We start from the raw sequence: 6,000 nt of genomic DNA on the forward strand, positions 1-6,000 counted from the left end.
GTCAGGTTGCATGGCCTACCCTTTGCCAGCCTGGCAGCAACAACATCAGGACCAAACCCTTGGGATGGAGAAGACTCAGCAGCACTGTCCCCCTCCAGTTGCTGCACCCGGAAACACTTAGAGGTCTGAAACCATCATGTGTGTCGCCCCTTGGCCTAGCCTCTTCCACTGTTATTTTTTAGCCATTTATATCTGAACTGTTGAGTTCGAAGGCCTGAGAGAAACTGCCATCACCGCTTATATCCATGTAAGCAAGCCCCTTAGAAGCACTAGTAGCCATGAAAGATGGCAGAAAAATCCATGCGTCAGTTTCCTTAGTTGCACATGTGACATCAACCTGCCCATTGTATATACTCACATTTACACCTTTTGATGAGAGCTCTCCAACCTACCCATTGTATATAGTCACAGTGGGTGCTGCCCTATCGGGTCTTTGAGGAAATACTGCTCCAGCACGCAACAACTCCTGATATATAGCATAATATTGTGGATATCTTGCCCTGGCACCACCAAAAGCCTCTTGCCATGTATCTACTAGGACCACTATTTTCTCCTTGACATGAAAATCAGGCTTCTGTTTCACAATCCTCACCATCTCGTGCAGAACATCTTTCTCAGCAACATGCATATGAACTATGTCTCCATCCAACAAAATCTGTGGAGGGTGATGGCCTTGACCATCCCCCACAAGAAGAACAGGAAAACCTGCTGTTGAGGCAGCTCTTTTGACAGCAGCACTGGCAAAGTGCATCATGACAATTATATCAGCATATCCTTCAACCTTGTGTATGGTAGCTTCAAACGGTTCTCCTTCTGGTGCTTCACCATATGCAACATCATCGTTGCATTCTAACTCAAAAAAAAGATTGCCAAATGCAATTACAGGTTCTGCTGCAGGTTTGACATCTTCAACAGAACTAAACTTTATTTTTGCAGACTCAACTGAGGCACTACTACTAGTAGCAACATGAAGCCCTGATTCCTCGTGCTCCGCATGCCCGATAGTAGGTTGAGCTCGAATAGCATAATCAATGAACAAGCATGCATTCCTATCAACACATACATCACTCCTGCATACTTCTACATTCTCAAAGGCCACAAATCCAAAACATTTGGATTTCCCATCCCCTTCTCCCATTAGTGCAGCGCATGTAATGTTTCCACACCCACCAAATAGTTTCTTCCAATCCGAAACAGCCACACTGCGGCTGTATTCATTCACCACAATAGAAGTCATCCCATTCTGTTCTGCCATCCCAGCAAGTGTGCTTTGCTAGTCTGGGGCATTGTTGTATATGTTTAAAGCTGTTTCAAGCAACTTGAGTACCTGTGCAGGCTCATGCATAGACTCAGATTTGGCAGAAACATCAGGTAGACCACTTCCAATGTAAAAGATGTCATTCTGCCCTGGTGTCATTGTAGAATTGTAAAAGAAGTCACAAGCTGTAGCAACCAAGCCAGCCCCGAGAGAAAAAAACATACGCCTACAGAATGTTTTCACAGCGTGAGAATCATGGAGCATAATGATGAAATGGGTGAGGGCACCCCCACTCGCAGCTCCCCACCCTAAGCCAAGGGATAGAATGGCAGATGGTGCAAACCAAGACCCATCCAACCTTCGAGCAACCACCAACCCTGAACCCATGTTGTAGGTAAGAACCACCCTTGTTGTTGCAACTGTTAAAATTGCCTGCCCTTTAGCGCCTTGGAACACTGCCAGAGGTATAGATCTCTCTGGATATAACCTAGCAACCTGACGGTAACGCCGAAAAGTAATGGTTAACTTGTATATCTCCTGTTCCATAGATAAACCTATGGGCCTATTTATCCATCCTCTCATACATGTCCAATCAGTCACCCCATGCTTTGCAACCTGCACAACATTGCTTATGTTGTTGATCAATACATCTTGTAGAGGATCAAGCCTATCATAGCAAGTGGCACACACCCTCTGGGGATCTTGCTCTCTAAACTTCACAGGTAGCAAACATCTATCCTTTCCTCCAGAGGCAGTCCACACCCAAGGTTGAATACCCAACAAAAGTACATCAATTTCATCTTCAGTAGTGAAGTGACTCTCAGTCATTGGCATTTTCTCACCAAGGTCCTTTGCAGGAGAATGGTAAAATTTGTAGGACTCTTCACCAGGAACCTCTTTGGGATTGCGCAGCCATATGGCTTTCACATCATTCAGGACTACCAAGCCACTGTGCTCATCAACATCAAAATAGAGCCTCCCACAAAAAAAATTCAGCATCACATTAAGCACAAATAGATACGGGACATGCACACTGGTCTCGGCAATTGAAAAATTAAATAGCTTCACATTCTCAAGTGGACAACGAACATATGCACTGGTGCTGTGCGCAGCAGTAGAACAACCAAGCCACCAGAAAAAATTCAGAGGTCCCAAAAAAAATTCTTTAATGGATCCCGACTTCCTGCAAAAAGTTTCATCTCGAACTCCATACCCCCAATCCAAAAGTCCCTCAATTGGCCATCGATGCTCTGCTGCACGACCCAGAGACCCTTCGTCTCTAATTTTCGAGTAGTGTTGTTGCTGCTCAGCCCCTCTGAGCCACATCAACGCCCTAAAAAACTTATTTTGATATAAAAATCGAGGGAGTTTCCGAAGCTTACCCCCAATGGTGTTGAAGACGGTTCCCCGCTGGGCTTCCGAGGGCGAGGTTGAGGCTGAGAATGAGAATCTGGAAGTTAGAGCCCATCGAATTTGTTACCGACGGCGCTTCCTCTTTTTTCGGTGGACCCTTATTTCTGCCGGTGCTTGTAGATGTTCTGAGACAGAGGAGGGATGCCCTAACTGATTCGCCGTGACCGAGATAGATCAGAAGGCTTCCATCTGCTGTGTAGAAAAAATTTCTACTGGCCGTGAAAAGGGGATTTGGGATGTTGAACCTAAATCAGCCTGTACCGAGGAGATTTTGGCAGAAACCCACTCCGATTTCCTTGATTCAGAAATCAATTTTGGCTGGCCCGTCATTGTAGTTCCCTGCTCAACATACCCCTCCGATTTTCCCAAATCATCGTCATCATTCGGCTTTGGATTCTGGTGCGCGAAAATCTTGATTTTTTGTGACGCAAAGCCTCTCTGTCCGTCCGGATTTGAGGTTGCTCCCAAATCTTCCACAGAGACTTCGGCTAGTAAAATGGATGAACTTTGTGATTTTTTCGGCCCGCCCGAGACAACTTCGACTTCATCTTTTGTGTCACTGTCGTGCTCGAAGAATTCAGGTCGTATAACTTGTTTTGCGGCAGCAGCGAGTTCCTCCCTTGCATAACGTCCAATGGAAGCATCTAACCATGCTCATATTTCTTCCAATTCCTTACCCATAGCAATCCATCTTTCTTGGGATATAGAATAACCCCTTATGTTCCCGCTCTGATACCAGTTGTTAAGCACCTAGCCAATACTACCCAAAAGACCGTCCTATCAGGAGCGGAAGACATAGGTACTTAACCCAGGACCATAACAAAATGTTATACTTGGATGAAAGGTATTTAAGTCTAGTTTAAGACTAAGAAAATTTCATGTCAATCTGATCTATATTTAAAGATATATTCGCATTGGAAGAATCAAAGGTCATGCTGGTATTTTGTTACATTGAAAATCCGAATTTATGCCGATTGTTTTGTGTCACTTTTTGAGTTGATATATCAGGAAAATATCTCACTTCTCCCTAGTTTGAGGGCTTATTTATACATCTTTGTTATTTGGGCCTATTACTACATCTATGATATTTGGTTCAAGCTGGGATCACTGCAATTACCTCCCGGCTTGAGGGGTAGAAGTAGAATAATACAAGAAAGAAGTATTTTATTTTATATGTTGTGAATAAGTTTATGTGACCAAAATATTCAAAAAAGGGGGAGCACAAAAGATGAAGTTTGTGCATCTAAGAAGAAATTTTTATATCGGATTATTTCATTGGGTCCTTTGCAAAGTTTATTATTTGGTTCGTGTTATATGTGATAGAAGATGGTCGTGTTACATACAGTTGCTGCTATTATGTCTCTTTGGGGACATCATTTCTTGAGTTCTCTTTCGTGTTATATATCACATTGGGAAACCATGATGGAGAAACTTATTATTACATCTATGTTATCCCCCCCCCCCCCCCCCCCCCCCCCCCTTATAATGGCTTTTATGTCTCCTACCACTTGAGAGTCATTGTCCTGTGGAGGGACACGACGGTGGACACTTTAGAGCAATGCTGATAGACACACTACCGATAGAAGACGGAGTGTGGCCTATATCCAGCATTAGGACTAGAGTATGAAGCAATGGCTTACCGGCTAGGAGTGATTTTTACTCTTACTTATATAACGTCGTTGGGCCTCATGGAAGGACGCAACAGCGTGAGGGGGAATGTTGGAAGATGTGCCATTTTATACAAAAATATTTTATACATCATTTGCAGCATGCTGGGAGTTCATGTTGTTCTCTCACCCCCAGCTTGAGGGGGAGTGTTGGAAGATAATCTCAAGCCCACACGACCAAGGAAGGCCCACAAGATGGGCCCAATCCCATAAGAATTAGGACCCACAATGATTACCATGAGCTGGCATCCTTATCACAACAGTTGGAAGATCAAGAAGGACTCACAAAAAGTATCTTATTTTATGGTCACGTCAAAGAAGAGTTTCAGTTTGAGTTATGTTTGTCTTTTATCTATATTGACTTATTTAATTATGTTAGGACTTATCTTTAAATGTTAGAGTTTGGGTGTAATTGGGACAAGGGTAGTTTTATTGTAATTGGACTCTACTACATTCCTCTATTATTAATAGAGGTTCATGTACTCTAATTACAACAAGTTATTGATGTCAATGAAGTATTTTACTTTTTCATAAATTCAACACCTGGAATGTGGATGGGGCATTGGATAACCCAAATGGCATGACCACAAATTCAAAGTGGCCATGATGATGCAAAAAGTCATTTTCTCGATGTCATCTGGGTGCATACGAACCTGATGATATCTAGAGTGTTAGTCCAATTTGGTGAATATGTGAGAACCGTGTAATTCATCTAAAAGTTCCTCCACCACTGGAATAAGGAACTTATCTTTCATAGTTTGGGTATTCAATTCCCGATAATCAACACAGAAACGCTATGTACCATCACGGATTTTTTACGAGGACTGGTGATGAGAATGGGGAACAACTGCAGCGAATAAGGCCTTGTTGTAGCATTGCTTGGCACTGTCGTTCAATTTCATCCTTCTGGAGATGTGGGTACCGATAAGGTCGAACGACCACCACTTTTGACCCCTGTTTTAAACATATCCAATGGTCACAGTGCCTTAAGGGAGGCAGCCCCAAGGGCTCTTGGAACAAGTTCGAGAATTCATCTAGAAGATTATCTATATTGCTGTCTGGATTGTCCTGTGAGTGAATCGTATGAATATGATGTGGCTTGTCCATGTGACTACCCTTTAATAATACTTGTTGCCTGCCCATTGCAAAAATTATAGTTAAAGCAATAAAATCCCATAAAATAGGGTTGAGTGTTTCCAGCCATTTAATACCCAAAACCATATCGAACCCAGCTAGAGGTATGACAAAAAATTCAGAATGAAAGGAAGTCGTACCGATTGAGAACTTAACTTTTTTGCTAATGTCGTAGCTAGGAACTTTTTTCTCCATTGGCAACCGAAACAGTTGCCGTAGAGTGTGGAAATATCTATAGTTGAAGCTGTTGAGCAGTGGTCCAACTGAGAAAATTATATGTACTTCCCGAATCCACAAGGTTTACAAGGTCCTGGTCCATCACTCGAGTGCAGACTTACATCGTTTTGGCAGATTTCTATCCTGTAATGGTATGCAAAGATATTTCTAGGGGATCCTCCTCAATAGTGTCATCAATTTGTAGTGGTTATGTGATTTCCTCAACCTCTAACCAGAACAACCTTTTACACTGATGGCCTACCCTGTATGTCTCATCATAATTGTAACATAAATTCTTTGCCCTGTGCTCAA

Source organism: Aristolochia californica, unplaced genomic scaffold, assembly GCF_029961685.1.
Source record: "Aristolochia californica isolate CCGP_79_NKW_82.1479 unplaced genomic scaffold, dmAriCali1.0.hap1 SCAF_6, whole genome shotgun sequence".
In the NCBI taxonomy this organism is placed as follows: domain Eukaryota; kingdom Viridiplantae; phylum Streptophyta; class Magnoliopsida; order Piperales; family Aristolochiaceae; genus Aristolochia; species Aristolochia californica.